The sequence below is a fragment of the Dendropsophus ebraccatus genome, chromosome 7, assembly GCF_027789765.1.
Source record: "Dendropsophus ebraccatus isolate aDenEbr1 chromosome 7, aDenEbr1.pat, whole genome shotgun sequence".
Classification (NCBI taxonomy): domain Eukaryota; kingdom Metazoa; phylum Chordata; class Amphibia; order Anura; family Hylidae; genus Dendropsophus; species Dendropsophus ebraccatus.
In genome coordinates, this window is record NC_091460.1 from 104,136,089 (window position 1) to 104,162,094 (window position 26,006).

Below are 26,006 nucleotides of genomic sequence, written 5' to 3' on the forward strand. Positions count from 1 at the left end.
TAACTGGCCGCATGTCGATTTTTCCCACGCCCGTAGTTTCAGCCGCACATGTACGGCGACGTACGAAATGCGGCCGGACTCATGCGCAGTGTGAACATAGCCTTAAACTGTTTTGGAGCTCCCAACGTCATAAAGAATGACGACATCGGGAGCTCCATACTCCTTTCTGTAGCACGTCTTCGATATTTATGGACTGGGCAGAGAATGTGGGAATAAGCCCTTAGTCTTAGTGCTTGATTAGTGCTTAGTACTTAGAATGAATGTGGTAGACAGCAGTGATGCAATGTGACATATTTTACAAGGTAACGGGATTAGTTTTGACCTTTGACCTCTGTTTCTAGTTCTGTCTGCCACCTGTGCAGAATGCAATGTCTATGTTGCCTTTGTATGATTCTCATCCTAATCCTTGCAGTGGTTACATCACACTATATACAGTATGGCCAGCCTATGCTTTATCCTTTGGCATGAAACAGTACATGCACCTGCCCACTGCAAGTCAGGCTTTATGTTCCAAGATGGAATATGTCCAGGCTCCTTTTGCCTTCAAAAATCTGAAATTGCTCAACCCTTTTCCATCTAAAAAAAATAAAGTTGCGAAACAGTATGCTTGCCCCTACTACATGCCACCACATTATCCACAATGCACTGTGGACATCACTTTTATTAAGTGCATATCTAAGATAATGATATTAGAAAAAAACAAAGGCTTTGAGTCTAGTAGCTGCTCCTACTCCAGGCAGGGAGACACGGCAGCATTATTTGTTGTGTTGTCAAGTAGAACAACCTTTCGCTCTACTGAACTATATCATTGCAACACTGTGTATCCCCAGAGAATACCATACCGCAGTATATTTTTGGTTATAAAGAAATGCAAATTTACCTGCTTTTGCATTATTAATTTAGACTCCAGTTTTTATTAACGTGCAATGTAACTTTTTAATTTTTAACCTGGTAAAAGAAATTTACTGGGATATTTATCTATGGCTGAAAATGCATTTGTGTATTCATCAGCATGGCCCGTAGTGTTACACCAATGCCAAAGAGTTCTGCAGCCAAGGTGTCCAGAGATAATGCCATGCTGTCTGCAGCTGGTACACAACCATGCAGCCAGGTTACTTTACTTACAAACCAGCCTTGTTCTCACTACATAACAGATGTCATCTGCTCCCTTCAATAGATGCTTGGGAAACGCCAGATACTGAACGTTTTATTTATTGCTGGCTGAGTGCAAATATGATCATAAAATCTGCAGCCTGTTTTTATGCGCAGAAGTGCATTTAACACCATGTGGATTTTGCAGAACATTGCACTGGTAATGCAAACTGACAAATGATATCTCTCCCTTGTTTAAACAGACTTATATATTTACTTAGAGGATATAAATACAACAATCATCCGCTATAATAAAACCACCTGTCTATTATAATCATATCCAAGATATGAAAACAGCCCTGACCCATTGAGGCATGATATCCACAAGACCCCTGGAGGTGAGCTCATTAAGTACTCATTAAGATGTTACCAGAAGATCCTTTAAAGGGATCATTTAAAGGGGTACTTATACAGTAGGGGTACAGCTACTGTATATTCTTCACAAAGTGGTGTATTCTTTCCAGCCTGACACAGTGCTCTCTGCTGCCACCAACTGTCCTGAGCGGTAGCAAAACCTGATAGAAAATCTTTCTCTGGACAGTTCCTGACATGGACAGAGGTGGCAGCAAAGAGCACTGTTTCAGACTGAAAAGAATACACCATTTCCTGCAGGACACACACCAGCTGATAAGTACTGGAAGACTTGAGATTTTTAAATAGATGTAAATTATAAATCTATATAACTTTCTGACACCAATTGATTGGAAGGGAAAAAATTGCCAGAGTATCCCTTTATGTTTAGTGAACACGTCATACGAAAATTTGTTTCTCTCTGTAAAATATAAGTACTTCAAACAAATTTGTGGCCTTAGAGGCGAGTTTGCTGAACCAAGCAAAGACAGTCATTGCTCGGCCTTCAGGGTAGAGCTACATGTTATGGCAGCCACATGTAGAAGAAACCATGCTCAACTCTGCCTTAAAAATCTGCAACAATTCCACCACGTCTAAACATGATCTTAACCGTCCCTTCCGCTTACACTACAATTAACCACTCATATTAATTATCAACTGATTGTTGTGCCATTACTCACAATACCCGAAATAGAAATGTACATTACGTGCCGCAAAAATAATGTTTAAAGATGTTTTCTGTGAAGTGCGCGAATGCATAATTTAAGAATACTATATATTTAGCGCTCTCTGTAAACAATATAGAATAATTATCCAAGAGAAAAATCCATCATTAGCGTAAACCGCTTCCTATTCATAATCATTCATTTTAATTAATTTGCATTTTAAAAAAAGATGACGGACTGGATGCATAGAGAAGTGTCACTCAGATAATGAGTAATTGCCGGCATGGCGTACAATGCGTTACGCTTTCTAATAATGTGTGCGCTCATCCCTAAATTATTAAGCACAAAAAGAACTAAAAGTGCTAAGCTGCGGAAGAAATGTCATACTAAATCTAACAATGAGCTGCCACAGAGAAAGCAGCAAAATGGAAAATTCTGTTATCGCATCTGGCAAGCAATGCCTTGATAAACATGATTATAGTCTGGAATGTTTTGGTCTGAAAAGTGCAGAAAGTGTAGGATGTGTGGAGCGCGCACGTCGGAGACTATGATACAGCACTGCTAGACGTATAATAAAGATCGGCAATAGCCACATGGCACATTGTTTCCTGGTCCTATATTATATGGAATTTAACAGATGAGAAAAGGGTTAAAGATGGCTTATCAAAGTCCGTTAACAAATTTCATAGCAGCAGCCTGGTAGTACCCTATGTGACTGTATTACTTGATTTCAGGTCACAGATGGATTTAGTCTTCTGCCAGAGACTGGCACCTCTATAAACCATTTAGTGATGGGGATTTATTTCCTTTTTTTTTTATTCTTGAGTTATGTCATGGTGACCTGTTTTCCCAATGTTACTGCATAGTAAAGGTATAGGAATAGAGACACTGAGGTCCTGTAATAATAGTGTTATTTGCAGCCCTGGTTTGTTTTCACTGCAATACTAAAACCTGTGTTGCCTATCATATGTGCAAATTACAACAAGGCCGTGATTTATACAAAACATACGTTGTTTGTGAATGAATGGAATCCCGGCCAGAGCGTATACACAATACACATAGTATACGCTCCAGCCGCATGAAAAACTGATGTGTCAGTTTTCTGTGGCCGCTATTCATCGACTAGCGACGGCACAAGACATGTCAGTTCACACAATGGAGCACACCATAGTGTGCTATGGTAAATTAGGATGTAATTAGGAGGTAAATTAGGAGTACTGCAGTAACGGCCGGGATGATCTTTAGTAACACCAGCCGCTCTGTGACCCGGCCGGGTCACAGAACGGCCGCTGTTATACGTAGTGTGAACCCAGCCTTACTATGTTATTTTTGCAATAAGTTGATGCACATGTTGTAATACTATGTTTTTATAGCCATGTTTCTTTTCTATGACAGCGAGAGTCGGGATTCGCTTTACTCTTTCGAACCACCATATTTTAAAGAGGGCCCTCCTAAATAAACAGCTGTGATTGGTTTCAAATGTCTAGGGCAGTAGAGTTGATCAAGTACTTAAATCCTCAGGATTTAAGTACACCGCTGCAGTCACTGACTGACTGAGTGGCGATAGTAAAACTAGAAGACCTGTGCGGTAAGTATAACTTTACCACCCCTCCCATGGGTTTAAAAGGTCGTGGAAATGCATTATACCTTTTAACTTTTTTAATCATGAGCAGCATGAGGTACTCGCTTATCTCTACAGGGCAGCTTGTTATAAATCAAAGCAATAAACATTGCAAAAATTATTGAAATGTATTATATAATATGATACATCATAAATAACAGTGGCATCAGCGGTAATAAAAACATTAACTTAGATCTCTACTCCACTGCATCACTACTAGGGATGAGCGAACCGTTGGACTTTTGGTCCGACGGCATCTTCGCTCAATTACTATGCCTGCAATGCCTGCGATCCCGGGTGCATAGTTGCGTTCCTGGGAATCTGTGGGCAGGATCTTCCAGGGAATTCAAGATACATTCCCTGGATTTCCAGGGAATGTATCTTGAATTCCCTGGAAGATCCCGGCCGCAGATTCCCGGGAGCGCAACTATGCACCCGGGATTGCAGACATCGCACTGGAGTGAGCGGTTTTCGGACCGAAAGTCCGAACGTTGCGCTCATCTTTAATCACTACCACTTGAGTGCCTCCTGGAGGGTTCCTGTCCTATTTCATATTTAACCTATAGGTTAACCTATATTCATACGTGTTCTAATTTTTATATATTTTGTCCCTTGAAGGGAGGTTTACAATAAATATAAAAAAATGGAATGAAAAAATGTAATAGGTTACTGCAAAACCTACATTTTTTTCATAAAATTTTTCGCATTTCCTTTAAACATTCCTTTAAGGGATGAAATATACAAAAATTAGAACAAACATAAACTAGGTTTCTGCAGAAGATATAACTGATGTCCTAGCGTTCAGCCATCGTGTAATTATAGGTGTATGGCCACCTATACTTAAGCATCCGAGCACTCAAGGTACTCAGTTAAGCATTGAGCTTGATCGAGCCCCCATGACCAATTACTATCCTTAGCCGAGCACACCTTTGCTTAAAGGGGTTATTCAGTGCTACAAAAACAGAGACAACATGACTCTTCTCTCCACTTCAGGTGCGGTTTGCAATTACACTCCATTCACTTCAATGGAACTAAGCAGCAAAACCCCGCCCAAGCTGGAGACAAGAGCGGTGCTGTCTCTGGAAGAAAGTGCAGTAGACAGAAGAAAAAAGTACCTGGGTAGGTATCCTGGCGCTGCCAAAAAATCCTTCACAACGAGTAGAGTATAAAACATAAAATGGCTGATTTATTGGATAAAATCAGTAAAAATGTACATAAAATAAGCAATTACGCGTTTCGGGAGTTGCATCTCCCTTCATCAGATTGCAATCTGATGAAGGGAGATGCAACTCCCGAAACGCGTAATTGCTTATTTTATGTACATTTTTACTGATTTTATCCAATAAATCAGCCATTTTATGTTTTATACTCTACTCGTTGTGAAGGATTTTTTGGCAGCGCCAGGATACCTACCCAGGTACTTTTTTCTTCTGTCTACTGCATGAAACCACGGGTCCCGACACTGGGAGAGTCCCGTTTCCTGGATCCTTAGGCCGGCAGCCATCATCCGACGCTACAAGATACCCCATAGTGGGGTGATACGCACATAGCCCAAGGGGCTAAAAGGTGAGAGTCCACCTATACTTTTAATTCATTCAGTTTCATGTAACAGGATTACACGAGGCGCCATCCTTCCGGCTCCTTTTTTTCCCTCTTGTCTTATTTCTGGAAGAAAGTGGCCATGTTTTTGTAGCGCTGGATAACCCCTTTGAACTATCCCCAGGGTGTTCCTCAACTCATCCAATAAGGTGATCCCTGCACTCCACACAACATTCCTGTTAACCCTAAAATCCTCTGTCATACTCTCACTTGTTTACTAGTCAAAAAGTGTTAAAATAAATAGAAAACTAGAATAGAATAGAATAGAATAGAAAACTCATGCCCACACGGCTCACATAATGTATTCCTACTATTCAGATTTAATGTTTAATTAAGACAATAGTCCAGCTTTATCTCCCCTTATTACAATGTAACATACATCTAGGATTGCGTCAGTCCTCCTATCCTCCATATATTATTTATTCAGGATATTTTCCCCATTCTCATCACTCCCGCTCTCCATAATGCTAATGACACATGAAAAGCCCCCGCGTGAGAATTACGCAGTGTAATTCCCCAGATTTAACTTTCATCTTACGAACTGTGTGTTTTGATTACATGCCATTCAGGTAAATTCATCTAACTGACAGAACTAATATACCATCATTTGGATATAAAATGTAACCTGGCAGAGAGAATCCCCAATCTGACTACATGACTTTAATGGTGATTTGATTGGCTTCTGTTTGGGAAGCTTCCTCCCAAATGTTATGTTTTGAGAGAGTAAAATGTACTCTCAAATCAGCCAGGAGGCACAGAGCAGACACAACACCAATGAAGTTAATCACACAAGGAGTGCCAGTTGTTCGGCTTGGCATCAGCAGAGCACACCAGAAGGAGCTTGCACTGTACAATGAACTCATTCCAACTTAGAGGATTATTTTAGTGGTTATGACTTTAATTGTGTCATCTAGGAGGATTTGTCCCGCAAAATGGCAATATCCTATTATTGAGATGATTTGCAATCAAAAAAGGAGACATACTGGCCTGATGGATATTTGCTAGTTAAATTGAGTAATACAGTATATAACCATATAGGTCATTAGGAGTCCCAGACCCGATTACAAGCATTATTGTGTTACTGCTTTTACTTTAGTATAGATTACTATTCATGCCAATGGTTTCTCTTCTAGTGCCAGTCATGTGCCCTAATAGGCCAGGTGTTCAGGATATCCCTGATTGAGCATGTATGTCATAGAAGATGAATGTGCTGTTGATTGAGCCACCTGTGCTCAAGTGCGGATCATCTTAAAGGGGATTTATCACTTATAGGGAACAATCATTATTGGGTGATTATCATTATTTTAATTGATCTGCCTTTTTTCTATGATTGCTTCCCGTTTATAGATGATGAGATCTGCAGTGCACATTATTATTTTTTTCTTTCGATATACTGTAAAACATTTAACATATAGAAATTTTAGATTACTAGTTTAAGTTGTTATTTGATATAGTCTGTGGTAACTGCATATGGATGCAATTTACGTTGTTTATCAGTAAATAGGAGAGTATGTGAATAGCCCAGTTGTGGGCAGACCACAAACCAGAGGACCACAGGGGTGCCATTGTGAAGAAAAATATTATGTGGCCGATGTACTAGTCTGTAACTCTTTGATGGCCCGGGATCAGGTGGCAAGTTTAAACAGTCCGATTTTTTTTAAGACCTACGTTTGCATTTTGGTATTTAAAAAAAAAGGCTGTAATATTTTTCACATCCCCAAAAAATGCCTGAAAAAAAATAAACTGTCTATGAATATAAGAAACACCTATATTGTACTGTGTATCCCGCATAGTAACCATAACAGACTACAAGTTCATATCAAATTGACAAAACTTTATTTATCCCATCACAAAAAAGAAAAAGAACAACTAAAATCAAGACCTTCACTCCCTGAGGAGTGAACAGCGTTGGAGTGAGGTGGGAGGCCACCGGACTGGGACCATGTACACCCTTGGCAACTGTGACCCGTGACCACTCTGTTCAGCGTACTAGAGCAATACAGCACAGCACTTGCACTTTATGTTTTTGGTATATGCATTTATGCTGAATGAGTTGTATACAAGGCTTACTTTCATGCACATGCACTTTAATTTATCCACTGTTACCCTTGTCCCAGTAGTGGGGTCTCCCACCTCCTAGTTTTTAATTTTAATAGTTCTTTTTCTTTTTTGTGATGGAATAAAGTTTTGTCAATTTGATGTGAACTTGTAGTCTGTTATTGTTATTATGCGGGATACACAGTACAATATAGGTGTTTCTTAATAAGTTGGATACTTGGTATCATTTGTTTGGGATATTTCGTTGTATTCTCCTAGGAATATAGGTGTTTTCTGTGTTTGAATATAACCTCAGAATATTTTGCTAGCTAAGAGGTGAGGCATCACACTAGTATTTTGTGAATATTCCCCATTTAAATGGGGTTATTAAGGTTTCGACAAATCATAGTTGCTTCCTTAACCCCTTTGCGTCAGTAATATTTATATATATGTTCCTACTGCACATACCCTGTGCAGTAGGAATATATATGTTCCTACTGCACATACCCCGTGCAGTAGGAATATATATACAGTATACGTTCCTGTACTGACGGGGGCTTTCTGATGTGAGCGGGAGCGCTTCAGTGAAAGCGATCCCGCTCACATCAGTCTCCAGGGCTGCAAGTAATGAGAGTCAGCTGCAATCCTGCGGCCGACTTTCAATAACCCCTTAAACCGTTTAAGGTGCTCAGCCGTGCTGCGGGGGTTCTGATCGCATGTGCCGACAGGCGGGGATAAGCTCCTTACCTCCGTCCTGTCGGATCAGCGATCTATGTGTAGAATCTGCTCTCAGGCAGGCTCTATACGTAGATCGCCGATTGCACTGATCTATGCTATAGCATAGACCAGTATATGCAATCTAATGATTGCATATTTTACAGTACATAAAAGTGTAAAAAGTGTCACAAAAAAATTATTAAAGAGCAATCAACATTTTTCTGTTACACCAATATGATATTTATAAAAACTAGAGATCATGGCGCAAAAAATGACACCCCAACAAGCCCTGTAGGTGGAAAAATAAAAGCGCTATGGCTCTTAGAAGGCAGGGAGGAACATTGCTTAATTTGACCCAGACTTTTGTGCATCAGGGCTCTGTCTTGAAGGGGTTAAAGAAACCCAGTACTCCTGTCCTTAGTTTGGGTGTGGTATTGCGTCTCACTTTTATTAACCCCGTTAAGGACGGAGCCCAAAATGACTTTAAAGGGGTTGTCCGGGATTTTTCAATAAACTAGCATTGCATTGACCTCTGTGGGTGTTGCATATTCTACATACACTTCTATTTTTTATTTAGAGCGCTTACTGTGTTCTCAGGCCACATGGTCACATGACCACTCTGCCTGTGTTTTCTTTACTTCCTGTGATGTCACGTTCCATTTCTGTTTCCTGTTCCTGCCAGTGAGGGAACAGTGAGTGATCAGGTGGGTAGGGTTATGCCTCCACATTTTTTTTGCCCCACCCCTAACATTTTACACACATCTGATCTCAGGAGAAGCTGCAGCAGTAAGGACAGCATGACAGACTACAATATCTGTACTGCACTGCAGCATAGGTTGGAGCTATAAACAGTAAATAAAGGAACTATGAGGGGGTGATTTATCAAAACTTGTGCAGAGGAACAGGGAATAAGTCACCCATAGCAACCAATTAGATTCTAGGTTTCATTTTCCAAGGCCTTTTTAAAAATGAAAGAAGCAATCTTATTGGTTGCTATGGGTAACTGCTCCCCTCCACAGGCTTTGCTAAATCTTCCCCTATATTGTTATTATTGTAGTGTAAGGCTGGGTTCACACTACGTACATTTCAGTCAGTATTGTGGTCCTCATATTGCAACCAAAACAAGGAGTGGATTAAAAACACAGAAAGGATCTGTTCACACAATGTTGAAATTGAGTGGATGGCCGCCATATAACAGTAAATAACTGCCATTATTTCAATATAACAGCCATTGTCTTAAAATAACAGCAAATATTTGCCATTAAATGGCGGCCATCCACTCAATTTCAACATTGTGTGAACAGAACCTTTCTGTGTTTTCAATCCACGCCTGGTTTTGGTTGCAATATGAGGACCACAATACTGACTGAAATATACGTAGTGTGAACCCAGCCTAAGGATGTACAGTGTAAGGGCAGTGCTGCTGCTGTGTGTAATATGGAGAGGAGACTTCACCTCATGGCAGTCAACATTCTATCTATTTCTTGCTTAGGTAACAGAATGCTGTCTCATTGAGACCCCGCCCACCAGTATGATGGCTACTATAGTGTATATGTAATCCAGGACTACAACTCCTATCATGTACATGTGGGCTGGGGTTTGTAGTCCTACAACAGATAAAAGAGTGAAAAAACTAGTTAATTTGATAACATAAGTAATTGGCAGACATTGAGCCACCATGCTGCTCAAAAGGACACTTGTAGTAATACAGACATTTCCTGCCTATAGGTAGAGTAGGAGGAGATAGATTCAGAGAGGAGGGGGTGGAGCTATAGGCGTGCAGAGCTATGATGTCACTGCTGACCCCTGTGACCTGGAAATTCTTTATGTAACCAAACATAAATCCAAAAAGCAGCAACAGAGGAGGATGAGGCTCAGGGACACAGAGGCGAAAAAAAGGTTAGAGAAAACCACTAAGGGAAAGGGACAGATTACATATTATTCACATTTCCAATAAGATAAAAATGTTGGACAACCTCTTTAAGGACATAAACAATTTTCAATTTTGCGTTTTCGTTTTTTCCTCCTCGCCTTCTAAGAGCTATACCTCTTTTGTTTTTCTATCTACAGGACAATGAGAGGGTTTGTTTTGTTCAGAAACAAGTGTACTTTATAAAGGCTCCTTTCAATCCACCATGTATGACGGAACCCCCAAAATATTATATATGGGGTAAAACTGAGGGGAAAAAATACAATTCTGCAAATTTTGGGGGGCTTTCCTGTTTATGTAATGCACTTTATGGTGAAACTGACATGATATCTTTATTCTATAGGTCAGTTACAACGATTGGCAGTCACACTGCGGGGGTCGCGATCGGACAGTGACAGGAGTGCAGCTCCTGTCACTGTTGTAAGTGCCGCAGGAGGCACTGCAGGGGTTAATTAACATTGTGACATTAACAATAGCAGCCAGTCCCCACGTGACATGACATGAGCTCAGCTCCTGAGCTGACTTCATACTACCGCCCGACCCACAGGCGTACCGATACGCCGTGGGTCCTTAAGGGGTTAAAGTGAGTGGAGCCAAGTTGTAATACCACACACAACCTGAGTACAAATGTGCTGTTTTTAGTATAGTAAATTGCATCACTGTACAGTTTATCTCCCCCATAAATCTAACCACATCCTGGATACCTTTCTGAACTGTGACCCTACCATGCAATAGTGCACACAATCCACCTTTCTGCAGGCTCAGTGGAGACCAACTGCCAGTACTTCCTGAAGTTTTCAGTTGAACTGAGCATGCCTGCCCCCCCCCCCCCCTTAGTGCGTTGTTATCAAGGGCTACAGGTTATCCAAACAATGACTGCACATGGGGGATTAGTAACTCTATCTCTCTCAAACAGAACATTTCTGAAATGCTTGTATATTTGAAAAATGTTTAATTTTAAATAATGCATCAGTATAGACCTAGTTTTCTTAATAAAACAACCCCTTCAAGGATTAAATTATCATTCATTCTGAGGATCTTTGGAACTGGCTTAGCATTCTTAGTTACCATTTCATAGAAGGATTTTGGATTAATTCTCTAAACATAGTAAACTCACAGATCCAATTATTAGGGCAGTAAGTATTAAACTTATCTTGACTTTCCTATGGTAATATTATTGGTTTATTTATTTTGTATTCACAATATAGGTTATAGCTTGTATCTTAGTAATAAAATATACATACAACTTCAACATTATAAAGAGGTAAAATTATTAACATACTCTACGTCTGGCAACTAAAACTTGGTTTAGTTTGTAGAAGGAAGTAAGCGTTATTTATATGTATTATATGTATAAGCATCCTTACAACACTGATGCAGCAGTATTACAATAATGGATAAGCTACACTATCCAGAGGTCAATATCTCAATCAATAATGTAATAGGCAAAAAGAACTAAGCGTGTCAACCATAAACTGTTATGAGATTTGTTCAAGGTGATTCAATGAAGCTTCACAATTTACATTTATTTATGAATCAGCAAAATATTCTTTAGACATACGCAATTACACTGACTGACGTAAAGCACGGCAAGGGTCAAAAAACTAACCAACGCCACACTAGACAGATAGAACTATGTGTAAATCAGTCAAAGGAGTGGTGGCAATACATATAGAAAGTAACAAAACCCAACCAAACAACTGGCTACCTCTCAAGCCTTAGCCAAGATTATCTTCAACACCCCACAATAGAAAATAAACCATGTCGAGATTTAGAAATCGCACTTTCAAGTACTTCAAGGCTTTGGAACATCAGGCAAATGTTTGCATTACATTGACAGCCAATTAAGGTGTCCCTGTAATTAAAAAATAAATAAATAAATAGTTTCAAATGTTGCAGGGCCATCACAAAGGTTTGGGTCCAGGAAATGGCAAATAGAGGTAGGAATTAACGCTAGAATGTCAATAATCTCAACTGACCACACATAAAAGGGAGGAGTTCAAGGCTACTGTATGTTCACACAACGTCAAAAATAGAGAAAAGGTGTCCGCCTTTTCTATTTAAAAAGACGTTCGTTATTGCAGCGATTTAATTGACTTCAATGCAATGCATTGAAGTCAATGGAGTGACGGACATCCAATGCACACAATGTATAAAATGACAGACATTGCTGCACGGACGTCAAAATAATGATCATGATATTTTCAGACGTCTCTTGCAAACAACGGATGTTATTTTTTCGTTGTTCACACACAGTTTTTCTTTTTTTCACTGTCCCTTCACCATTTTTACTATTAAATTCAATGGATTTTCCAATTAAAGATGCACCCAAAGGCTTATTTGTAACCCCAAAGTAGAATAATGTACCAGCAGCTGTTATTGCACTGACAGGTGGCCAAACAGCTAAATGACTGACGTCATTTTTTCTTTTCAAAAGGGGAGATGAAAAAACGTAGTGTGAACGTTGCGTGCCCAAAGCATCCGGTATATTTTTCTTTAAGCTTTATTGGATGTCCGGGTACATAACAGCAACGTTTTGATCCATTGGGCCTTTACAAGGCATACTATACTCAATTAAGACCCGATGGGCCAAACATCGCTGTTGTGGACGTGGACAAACAATACATCTTGAAGAAATTTGTTATATACTGGATGCTGTTGGACACTTCCATATCATAGTCCTCAGAGCCATGTCAAACGTTTTAGTTGGTCGAAGTCTGAATGTTCAGCCCTCTACTGATCATTAGATATAGGCAGGAGAATTCATTAGAGGTTTCTGTAAGAAGAGGGGAGACATAGGGTCCTTTTACACGTACAGATAAGTTGCTTAAGCACTCGTTTAGCGAGCAATTATTTTTTCTTCGATATGAAGTGAAAGACTTATAGGGCCACTTAATATGATGGTTTTGGTGGTTTCCTTACAGGAGCCATCCCTTAGCTGGGTCCTTCCTGGAGGGATATCTGGCTAGTCCTGTGTTTCGAGACTCCACAGGCTCTTCTTTTGCATAATTATGTTTCCCAGGGGGCAATGCACCTAGGATTTCACTGCATTGAGGGCTTTCACTAGCAGCCGGCAGTGTTATCGTTTGGCTGGTCTCCCTGAGATCAGCAATGTTTCTCTCATTGTTATTAGTGACTCCGGAAGGACAGGGTGTTCACTCAACAGCTATCATATATATGTATCCCTTAAAATTATGTACAATGCAGTGAACATGGAGGAGAGACACAATTGCATGACAAGTATTATGTGCACATACATCTAGGGCTCACCAGCTGAGCCTATAATCAGATTTATCTCTCGCGTCTGTAAATTGATATAGATGTCTGTAGGGACAGCATGATGCTTTTCTTACAAGAACACATATACATGTTTCCTCTAAAGATTCCTATGTACACTCAACACACATCAAACAAATCTCACATTCTGCACAGGGTTCACTTGTCGCCAGTTGTTTTGACAGAAAACACTTGAGAAATCTTTCATCAAAGGACACTTATCCAGCGCTCCCATTTTTCTCACAGAAGGGAATAAGCTACTTGAACACTCACTTCAAAATATATCATAGCATTGTGCAGACCGCAGAGAATTTTACAATTACTTTTATGTCACTGGACAGGAGCCACTGTTTTAGTCTCACATCCTTTTTTCACACTGTGCTGTGTTTTCCATGCATTCTGTAAAGAGATGCAGCCAGGTCTAGTGCAATAACAAGATGGCTTATGTAGATGTCTATTTAAAGAGGACCTGTACCCAACCACCAACCCCCTCTTACAGTTTCTCAATATGTCCTGCTATTTCCATGATATGTAGGTTTAGGCTATGTTTACACTACGCCATCAGCAACAACACCCGTACTTTATGCGCCTGTGAACACTGCCCTATGTGCTATGGGATCCCGGCCGGAGCGTATACACATCGTATACGCTCCAGCCGGTATCCCATGCGGACCCGCAAATAACTGACATGTCAGTTTTCTGTGGCTGCAATTCAGCACCGGCCGCTTGCTTCATTGTGTGTTGTGAAGTGGTCTGATGCGGGCACGCGCTAATGCCCCCACATCAGAACACTACGGCCATAAAGATCATCTGGCCGGTACTGCAGTACCGGCCGGGATGATCTGTGCAGAGACCGGCCGTTCTGTGACCCGGCTGGGGTCACGGAACGGCCGGTCTCTTACAGAGTGTGAACATAGCCTTATAGTTAAATCAACTGGTGTCAGAAAGCTATATAGATTTTTAATTTACTTTTATTTAAAAATCTCCAGTCTTCCAATACTTATGAGCTGCTTTATGTCCTGCAGGAAGTGCTGTATTCTTTCCAGTCTGACACAGTGCTCTCTGCTGCCACCTCTGTCCATAACAGGAACTGTCTAGAGCATTAGCAAATACCCATAGAAAACCTCTCCTGCTCTGGACAGTTCCTGATATGGACAGAGGTGGCAGCAGAGAGCACTGTGTCAGACTGGAGAGAATACACCACTTCCTGAAGGGCATACAGCAGCCGATTTAATAAAAGCAAATTACAAATCTATGTAACTTTCTGACACCAGCTGATGAAAGAAAAAAAAATGAGTCAGATGGATGTGAACTTAATTTTAGTAATAGGAGCAAATATAGGTGTGATCATCCAGTCAGGGGGTGTGTGTTACTAAAGCAGGCCCCTCAATGTACAGTATAATCTCACCCATCACCTGATTTTCATAGCCTGATGAGCTTTAAACTTCTACTGAAGCACTGAAACATGCCTTTGTACAATGTATAATTATTATGATGGAATATGTACATTATTTGTATATTATATGTATATCACTGTTTACAGTATGTGCCTATGGTAAATGTACAATGACCTCAGGCTATGGTTTTGTTCTATTTAATGCTAATGTGTAGAGATGAGCGAACCTGGAGCATGCTCGAGTCGATCCGAACCCGAACTTTCTGCATTTGATTAGCGGTGGCTGCTGAAGTTGGATAAAGCCCTAAGGCTATGTGGAAATCATGGACATAGTCATTGGCTGTATCCATGTTTTCCAGAAAACCTTAGAGCTTTATCCAAGTTCAGCAGACACTGCTAATCAAATGCCGAACGTTCGGGTTCGGATCGACTCGAACCCGAACCCGGTTCACTCATCTCTACTAATGTGACAATGTGTCGGTATGTTTCAGGAAAGATCTTGGTGCATACTCCAAAGGCTAATATAAAGGAAAACACAGCAAGTCACCAGAAAAAGCCATAAAACACGGTATATTTTCTTTTGCACTATGGTCAATGACTGATGTTTGCTTTTATATGGCTTTACAATGGTATGTGTCAGGGAATTCTCCTGGAATACACCGGCAATGTACTGATCAAGCACAATGTCAACAGATAACCGGCAGCTTAATGTAATAACACAAGGCTAGTGGGGAAAACAGTAAACATTGCAATCGTGGCTGCTGACCCAATCTGGGCTTGGGCTGTAGGGGCCGGCATATTATATTTATATATTAACTATGGTGTCCCAACTACTTTGGAAGAAATGGACATTGTTCCTGCACATTCAGAATTGTATACATTTTCTTGATGTTTAAGGCTGCATGCACATGTCCGTCATTTACAGTCTGCAAGAGGACTGTATGTCGCAGACCGAAGTTTTAACCTCTTAACATCTTGGAACTCTCAGCATCATTATAAGCTCCAAAAGAGCTTAATGGTGTGTTTACACGGCGCAATTATCATTCAAATTTTCGCGATAACGATCGCCGTTGAGCGATAATCAGCTTGTGTAAACACAGAGAGCGATCAAGCGACGAGCGAGAAATCGTTCATTTTGATCTTTTAACAAGTTCTCAAATCGTTGTTGGTCGTTCACTGAATATTAGCAGATCAGTTTGTGTAAACAATCTTTCACTGATTCACCCAATGTGTGATTTTTCCAAACGATATATCATTACGTCTAAACGCTGATCATTATAAAAACCACATTGTTATTTCGAAATCATTAATCGTTCGATTGGGGGAATTATCGCTCCGTGTAAACGTACCATAAGGCTATGTTCTCACAACGGTTTTTCTTGTCCGTTTACAATTTTTAAAATGACGTCCAGCATTTTGATACCAAAATGACAATTGTTATTTTGAAGATTGGCCGTCCGTTAGTACAATAACAGCTACTGGTACATAATTCTAGTGTAGGTGGACTAATTGCCCTTAGGGTCTGTGTTTAATTGAAAAGTCCTTTGAATTTCTTAGTAAAAGCGGAGAAACTGTGTGTGAACAACTAAAAAAAATGTCAGCTGTTTGCAAAAGACGTCCAAAAATAACTGTCATGATCATTATTTTGACGTCCGCACAGATAAGGTCCGTCACTTTATACACTGTGTGCCTTGGACATCCGTCATTCCATTGACTTCAACACATTGCATTGCAGTCAGTTAAATTGCAGCAATAACGGACATCTTTTTAAATAGAAGAAGCGGACACCTTTTCTCTTTTTTGATGTTGTGTGAACATAGCCTAAGGGGGTACTCTGGTGGAAATAAATAAGTAAATCAACTGGTGTCCAAAAGTTATACAAATTTGCAAATTATGCTGTATGTCCTGCATGAAGTGGAGTATTCTCTCCCTTCTGACACAGTGCTCTCTGCTGCCACCTCTGTCCATGTCAGGACCTGTCCAGAGCAGAAGAGGTTTTCTCTGGTGATTTGCTACTGATCTGGACAGTTCCTGTCACAGACTGAGGTGGCAGCAGAGAGCACTGTTTAAATTCCGTAAGACGTCAAGAGTTTAGACCGTGACATACCATTGGCTTGTGGACCATATATCATGGAAGTGTGTATGCAGCCTTAGGCCGGAGCTAAACTCTAACCTTTTGTAGCACTACAGATTGATCCAGCTGCAGTATAAAAGGATAATATGAGATGTGCGGAATCTCGTAGACTGCAGCTGTCACTCACTAGTTATTATCAATCTAGTAGTGTTATAAAAAAAAGGCCTTATTGTATCCACATTTTGCATATTACATTGGCAGTAACATACATATAAGCATTTAGTCATGCAAATAAAAAGTTTGATCATTTCCATGTAAACTCTCTGATCTGGATGGCACACACATTCCTACCTGGATAAGCCAATTACCAAGACAGCAATGTGACAGGACTTCAGGAGGCCAAAATTCCTTCTTTTTTTTCTTTTCATCCCTTTGTCTCTACGGTCTCATGCTCTATAAATCCCACAATGCATTGGCTGAGCGCTTATGCCAACTCTCCTCAATCACTAGCTACATTGAGGCCAGAGAAGAAACACTAATGTGCTCCTGAAGGTTGCTGACTAATCTAAATTGTATGTTCCTAACCTCTGAAAACACAAAACAGATAAGATTATACAAAAGAGCCCTCCATGACCAGCCTGCTGAAGGCCTAAGATTAGCTCAGTGTAACCACAAGAATGCAAATCAAGAAAGAAGAAATAGCTTTTTAAATTAATGTTAATTTTGGCGATATACTGCTGGTCCTGAAGTAATTAAAGGGGAACTCCGGTTAAGAAAAACGTACCAATGTTCAATCCCTCACTCATAGTCTAAACTTGTAGGTTTCTATTACGTGAATTGGTCTGTTTGTCTGCAAAACATCTTGACTCACATCCTGACGCTGCTGAAAATCCCTACTGCCTGGACCACTCTGTCTCTAATCCTCTGTCCTCCCCCTCCCTTCGGAGACAGAGGCCCCATGGTCTCTGTCTCTTTTGTTGCCAGGACAGCTGTAACACCTCCTCTGTAACCCTGCCCACCAATGACATCACACAGTGATCACCTGGCCAAGGGCAGGGAAACAGCATCTCCTGAGTAGTACAGGGGGAAGGAGACATTGTTGTTTCATCTCTCTCTCTCATTCACTCTCTCTCTAATCTATCTGTGTAGATAAACAGATAGACAGAAAGAGAGACAGATAAATGTAGAGATAGACAGACAAATAGCTAGATAGATATGAGATAGATAGGTAAATTGGTTGGTTCTGAGGTGCAATGCATGCTGGGAAATGTAGTTTCTGGAGCTAGGAGCAGCATAGACAAGTGTGTGAAACAATCTGTGTGGGATCGGTGAGTGCAACTATATGCTATTTTTGTATTTTATCTTTTCATGGGATCGCTGACGTTCCCCATTAAGAAAGCAAAATCTTGCCAGAAGCTGTTCCCATGATAACTTGGATTTCTAGCCATATGCTTTCATCTTTCTCTATCGCACACAAAATATTTTTGGTACTCATTTTATCCTATAGATACATAAATACTGATGTAATAAAGATTATGTGGGTCATCCCCCAACCATTTGTTCAACCTCTTGTTTAGAAGCAATCTTCTCTAGCTGACATTATGCCAATACCACAGCATTCACTGTTCCCCACCATCTTTTATCTTTTTAAATCATGTAGCTTAATTCCTCCAGTTAGATATGGCTCTGACAGCATTAGACGTCCCATCGCAGCGCTGTTGAAAGGAATGCTTATAATGCTGTTTGAGGAGAGACAGAAAGGGAACGTGTTGTGCAGCCAGCCACACCACATATTCAATATTCTCAGCGGACTAAAGAGGGTTATCTTCCACACTGTGCAAAAAACTCCCAGAATCCTTCCAAGGAATCTGACTGCCTACAGTAAGCAGATGTGTATTTTCCTAAAGAAAGCAATTGTACTCCAGAAAATGTAAATAGTGGAAAATAAAATCAGCATGATAAGTAGAGTAAATGGGTCATAAGGGTGGGAGCTCGCTGTAGAATGATTAAATCAGTCTGTACACATGGGTGTAACGTTAGGCACCGGCTCTAGGCTCAAAGAGATTTCAAAAGAAGGGAACTGCTTGATAGCTCCATTATTCCAGATGACTTAATTAAAACTTGTACCACACAACGGCTATTGGTAGTTCATAAAGCAAATTACGCATCAGAGACTGTAATATCACAGAAGTCTGTGTACGTGCAAAGTAAAGAAATGAATAATTTATTTGTATAGGATATTTTTGTATATATTTTGTCCTTAAAGGGAACCAATCACGCCGAAATTGCCCCCATTGATAAGGAAGCGTGCTGGTACATCAGCCAGCACGCTTCCCAAACATCCCCCTGTCCCCTCCGTCCCCTCTTTTGTTAGCCCGTAATCTTACTTTTGTGATGTCCCGCGCCGTATGCTAATCAGCCCCAAGTAGTCAAGGTGGGCTGAACTAGTCAAGGTGGGCTGTACTAGTCACGGTCCTGGGCGCTTTAATCACGCCCAGAGGGGCGTGATTCAAAGACCTTCGCTCCGCCGACGTCATCTCTGGCCCACGTTCACGTCGGCGGCGCGCCGTGTCTTTCGCATGCCGCGCATGCGCAGTACGGCGGGAGAAGACGCTGACGTACTGCGCGTTAGCGGCGTGCGGAAGACGTCGGCGGCGCTTGCGTTCCAACGCCGACGTCTTCCGCACGCCGCGCACGCGCAGTAAGTCAGCGTCTTCTCCCGCCGTACTGCGCATGCGCGGCATGCGAAAGACGCGGCGCGCCGCCGACGTGAACGCGGGCCAGAGATGACGTCGGCGGAGCGAAGGTCTTTGAATCACGCCCCTCTGGGCGTGATTAAAGCGCCCAGGACCGTGACTAGTACAGCCCACTTTGACTAGTTCAGCCCACCTTGACTACTTGGGGCTGATTAGCATACGGCGCGGGACATCACAAAAGTAAGATTACGGGCTAACAAAAGAGGGGACGGAGGGGACAGGGGGATGTTTGGGAAGCGTGCTGGCTGATGTACCAGCACGCTTCCTTATCAATGGGGGCAATTTCGGCGTGATTGGTTCCCTTTAAGATATCACTTTCTAGTACTCAACAGTGTTGATTAGAGATGAGCCAATCTCAAGCGCGCTCTTGAAAGTGCAGACTTGAGAATGCAGCATTTGATGAAGAAGTTGGATGCAGCCCTAAGACTGCCTGAAAAACATGTGTACAGCCTATAACTCCTTAGGGCTGCATCAAACTTCTTCAGCCACCGGTAATCAAATGCCGCACACTTGAGTTTGGATAAACCAGAGAATGCTTGAAGTTTACTCATCTCTACTGTTGATATTAACTAATAAAGCTTATTACATTTATGGGGGGGGGGGGATTATCAACCAGCACAGGTGGTGGGAAGGGGCAAAAATCAGCATTTTTTTTTTTTGTTGCACAAACACACTGCAAATGTTTGCCCTTCTACCACTCAAACCAGAAAGGCAGCCAGAGGACGGGACAGTGGGCGCGGGTGCATGTATACATTTATCACCTGCAGCTCTGAGCTGGTGTAGATTTCACTGACAGGGCATGGGGAGCTTTTGAAGACTGGCGTGTGAGATGCCGTTCTTGATAAATCCCCAAACCCCCGCAACTCCTAAACTGTATATAAAAAATCTCCTATTGTTGCATATTTGACATAAAGAAGGATATCTGGTCTTTATTCCGATGGTAGTTTAAAAATGTATATGCTAATATGAAGAGGGTTACCCTATGAAACACAATGCCTTTCCAATAAATTTATTACTATAACTCTCCTATAGCTCGTCAATATTTTCTGAAGCCAAGCGGAATTCTTTGATGCTGATCTGAATCCTTTGATGCTGTAGCCCCTATATCTTCATGACTCTTTTGAAATTCTTCTCCTGCACCTAATACCGGTAGAAGGGCAGCGGATGGCTATACATCTCTTCATGCTGTTTGCAGTACCGTGCCCGGAGCACGACTGCCTCTGGTGAGCAGCACTGATACTGCTATGCATGAGCGTTTCGGTATGTCATCAAATTCTCCGTGCAGCCCCCAGGGTTCCTGGCTTTATCACCGTGCAATGATTTTTACCTTTTCTATTCTACAAATGCTATAAATAATGTTTCATTTATTTCATTTTAGTGAAAACAAGAACAAAAAGAGTGAAACTGGGTGCTACTAATGCTCTATAATATCATACAGCAATGAAAAAGAAAAAGCTAGAGCATGTAGAAGAAATGTAAGCGCACACCACAATTGTAATATAAAGTAGCTTTATTACATCGGCTATTTCTACATAAAAACACTTAAAAACAATTCACTCTGCAACATCCTGAATATAAAGGATGAGCCACACTGCTATGAAGAAGAATATACTTCCAATAGAGTCCAGGCCCCCCCTAGCTTAAGAGAAAGAACAATATATGATATGTGCCATCAAATAAACATCTTAACAACCAAATCATACATATATACATACATATATATCTTGGTTGTATATGTATGATTTGATTGTTATGCTGTTTATTTGATACACACCAACGAGGTAGGAAAGATCCCAGCCCTACTCTCAAGCAGGACTATTGTAGATGGCAAAATGAATGTAAGCCGGACTGTATGTCTATTTGCTACCAGGTGCTCTTTACATGTAATCAGCAAGCATAAAGCAATAAAAGAGACGAAAGCTGAATAACTCTCCGGAGTAGATGCAAAATGTCATATTTTTCATGCGGTTAAAAACTGCACGGCATCGCATTCAGGCAGAAACGCCAAACACTCAGTTGTATGAACATGACAGCTGTTTTGCACGCATGCGCACTTCATCAGACGTAGCGCGCATGCTCATACAACTGAGTGTTTGGCGTCTCTGCCCGAGTTGCAATGCCCACTGTTTTTAACCACATGAAAAAATAAGGAAGACATTTTGCATCAACTCCTGTGAGTGCCTTAAGGTTTTGTCTCTTTTATTGCTGTTTATTTGATGGCACATGTTATATATTGTTCTTTATCTTAACCTAGGTGGGCCGGACTCCATTAAAAGTACATTCTTCTTCATAGCAATATGGCACATTCTTTATATTCAGGATGTTGCAGAGTGAATTGTTTTTAAGTGTTTTTATGTAGTAGCCGGTGTAATAAAGCTACTTTATATTACAATTGTGGTTTGCACTTCCATTTCTTCTATATGCCCTAGCTTTTTCTTTTTCCTTGCTCAATGGTCATTTTTGGCTAGTATCATAATCAACATCTACCATTGGCCTAAACTATGCCCACATTTCTTGTATTCTAAAAAAAAATGTAACATGCTCTCTTTGTATAATACTGTTTTCTGACTCACAGCATGAAGCAAATGGCATCATGGAATAAATGCAGCATAAGCTGATTTCTCCTACCAAAGAAACAAACCAGTAATTTGTCTCGGAACATAAAGGGAAAAAAATAAGGGAAAAGAAAAAGCATCTGACGCTTGCTGACAGATACATCATGTACAACATAAATGAGCAAACTGTGGGAATCACACCATAAAAATTTCAAATAAAAAGTTCTATTGGCAAAACAAAAGCAGTAGATATTTTTTCATTAATTTCTCATGAGCACATGGATATATTTTTGCACCATATAACACCTTACCCCATTTTTCGGGTATGCTATCCATCCAAGGTCACCCATGACAGACCGAGAATCCAGTAAATTCACTGAAAAAGAAGAAAAAGAATAAGAAAAGATTATTTTGGAATCTGTAATCCAGTATTTAGGTGTGGTAGTTAGGCATTATGCAATTATTCATGGGCTGGTCATATAATAACAACTGAAATAACTGGGATACAACTGTACTTCTCTTATGTCAGCTTAAAGAGACGAGACTCTGTAGGTTTATGGTGTCCTATCTCAGGGTAGCATAAACTAGTGACAGAGAAGCGGAACAGAATGATGTATCATTTACATTGTTCTGTGCGGCTGATCCAGAGATATCCTCCTGAATAACATGGACAATAAGTAGTCCTTTTCACTACAATCGTGAGCCCAGTAGTCCTAGATATTCATGAGCGGCAGAAAACCCTGCCCACCAGCTGCTGATTGGCAGTTATCTATCCATGCTGTGTATAGGTAGTCAACTGTCAATTAGCAGCTGGAGAGCAGGGGGAGGGGTTGGCAACAATTCTATTCTCCTACATATTAGAAGAACGGCTGAACAAAATGATGTAAGTAATACAATGAGCTTGTTTTTTTCCTTTCACCCTGTAAATCTATGTATGCATATATGATTTATTCTATTTTACATTCGGAAACTATTAGTTTATTAATGCTATAAAAAAATCTTTTATTACATAATGGCACATATATTATGACCAATTTGGTTATAGGAATTCAGGGGAGCCCCACCTCCATGATTGTTTTCCCTGACCTGCTGGAGGTAAAATACTTACTGTACCTCTGTGTTGTCCCATTTGCAATCTGCATGTAGAATCTGTCTCAGGCGCTGATAACACTGTTATGTAATGGCATAGCATTGAACGGTATAAACAATCGAATGATTGCTAGTAACCCCTTAAGGACAGAGCCTAAAATGGCCTAATGACACCTCACACAGTCCCATAGAGCAGTGCTTCTCAAACTGTGAGGCGGGCCTCACCAGTGAGGCGCCCCCTAGTTGTTGGTGAGGCCCAGCTGGGGAGGCAGTTTTCACAAAAGTAACTATGATCTGCTCAGTCCTTTTGCTGTTTGCAAAAATCTCCATTTTAGCAACATTATTAATTGATTTTGTACTTGCTTTATTAGAATCTAGAGCTTGGCAGATGGGTGACAGGTAGCCCTAGCATTATTTTCAGCTTTTAATTGGACTTTGGTGAGGCCCAGGAACCCTCTTGGTCATTCTGGTGAGGCCCGGGCATTGCCTTGGTCTGTTGGGTGAGGCTCCAGTAGAAAAAGTTTGAGAAGCATTGCCATAGACCAAAGAATAAAAGCGTTATGAGCATAAATAGGAATAAAGCGATTTTAAGGAACATATATTTGTTAACAATGGTTTGAATTTTTTTACAAGCCATCACATAACATAAAAGTTATACATGTTACATGTTGTTGTAATCGTAACAACTTGAGGAACATGTATAACAAGTCACTTTTACGCGGCGTAAAAACAAATACCCCCCAAATTTAAAAAAAAATGTGTTTTTTTAATCAATTTCACCACACATTGAATTTTTTTCTGGTTATAGAAGTAGTAGGCTCTCTAGCGTAACTCCCCTTAAATTATCCAAGTTAATATGTATAGTCTTAGATATATATTGTTTCTGGTTATATCATAAATGGTTGATTATAATAAGTCAGAATAGTGTGTAGAGATAAATAATTTTTATATTCATAAGATGAAACAAATAAAAAATCTAATTAACCAGTGAAAAATACAAGCAAAATTAAAAAAAATTTATTTTTAATTTTGCTTGTATTTTTTCAGTGGTTAATTTGATTTTTTATTTGTTTCATCTTATGAATATAAAAATTATTTATCTCTACACACAATTCTGACTTATTATAATCAACCATTTATGATATAACCAGAAATGATATATATCTAAGACTATACATATTAACTTGGATAATTTAAGGGGAGTTACGCTAGAGAGCCTGCTATTTCTATTACTCATATTTGCTGGTTCTTGGTGCCAACCAAGTAGTGCACTCGCTGTACACTCCTCTTCCTAGCAGTACTGTTAGGTTGAGTTCTTACACTAGAATATTTTTTCTGGTTATGCAGTGTACTTTATAAAAAAAAATCTGCCTGTCATTGCAAAGTACAATTGCAGTCATCTAATAGAATCTGCACAGGCCACAGGCCACAGAAGATCACAGATATCACTGATCTCTGCTATGCTATGGCATAGCAGTGATCATTGTGAGCAATCTAAAGTATGTAATAGTCCCTAAGGGGGACTAAAAAAGTGTGTAAAAATAAATAAACAAATGTTTTTAAAAATGCCACAAAGCTTCTCCCCCAATAAAAGTCTAAATCACAACCCTTTCCCACTTTACAAATAAAACACATTAAAATAATAAAAGAAACATATTATATGTCGTAACGTGTGCTATCATCCTATCTATTAAAATAAAACAGTATTATTCCCACATGGTTAACGGCGTGAATAAAAAGGCCTGGATTGTTGTGTTTTTTTTATTACATCTTATATATTAAAAAAATAATAATCAGTGACCAATACATCCGATCTACGCATATATATACATATATAGTTATATATATATATATATTTATATGGCACTAATAAAAACTAGAGATCATTGTGCAAGAAATGACACCCTGTACACCTCCATAGGTGGGAAAAATAAAAGTGCTATAAGAGTCACAATAGGGCCATTTTAAATTTACCTATTTACAAAAAAAAGTTTTACTGTTAATAAAAATAGTAAAACATTAGAAAAGCTATGTAACCTGCATATCACTGTATTCAGATTGATCTATAGAATAAAGATAAAGTTAGTTTTACTGCAAAGTGCATTATGGAAACCCCCCAAAATTAGCGAAATTCAATTTTTTGTCCCAAATTTACCCCATAAATGATATTTTGGGTGTTCCAGCATTAATTTTATGGTAGATTGAAAGGTGACACTACAAAGTACACTTGTTCCTGAAAAAAAGACCTCCCATGGCCCTGTAAAACAATAAAAGAGTTATGGCTAATAAAAGGTGAAGAGGAAAAAAACAAATATGCAAAAATAAAAATTGGCGCAGTCCTTAAGGTCATTTTAGGCTCCATCCTTAAGGGGTTAAGTTTGTCTGTGGCAGACTGCATGCAATGATCGCCAAGCTGACTTCCGGGAGGAAGGTAGGAGACCTCCAGCAGTCAGTAAAAACAATTGTGACCCCCACATTCACACAGCCAGTCCCCATGCGCTATGAAGTGAGCTCAGCTCCTGAGCTCACTTCATGGTGCCGCCTGACCCCCTACATCATGGGTCCTTAAGTATTAAGTGACAGGCTCCCATGACGTACCGGTATGTTACTTAAGGGGCTAAAAAACATATATATATATATATATATACAGTCCAGGTATATCTGTATGACTCCAGATGCTTGAAAATCGTGATAGGATCGCCAAAAGGCGTGTCCTGATTTTGTTGCCGTGCTGCATGTTATAACCACGGTTTAGATGGAATAAAACTTCTTTGCACTGATGATGAAG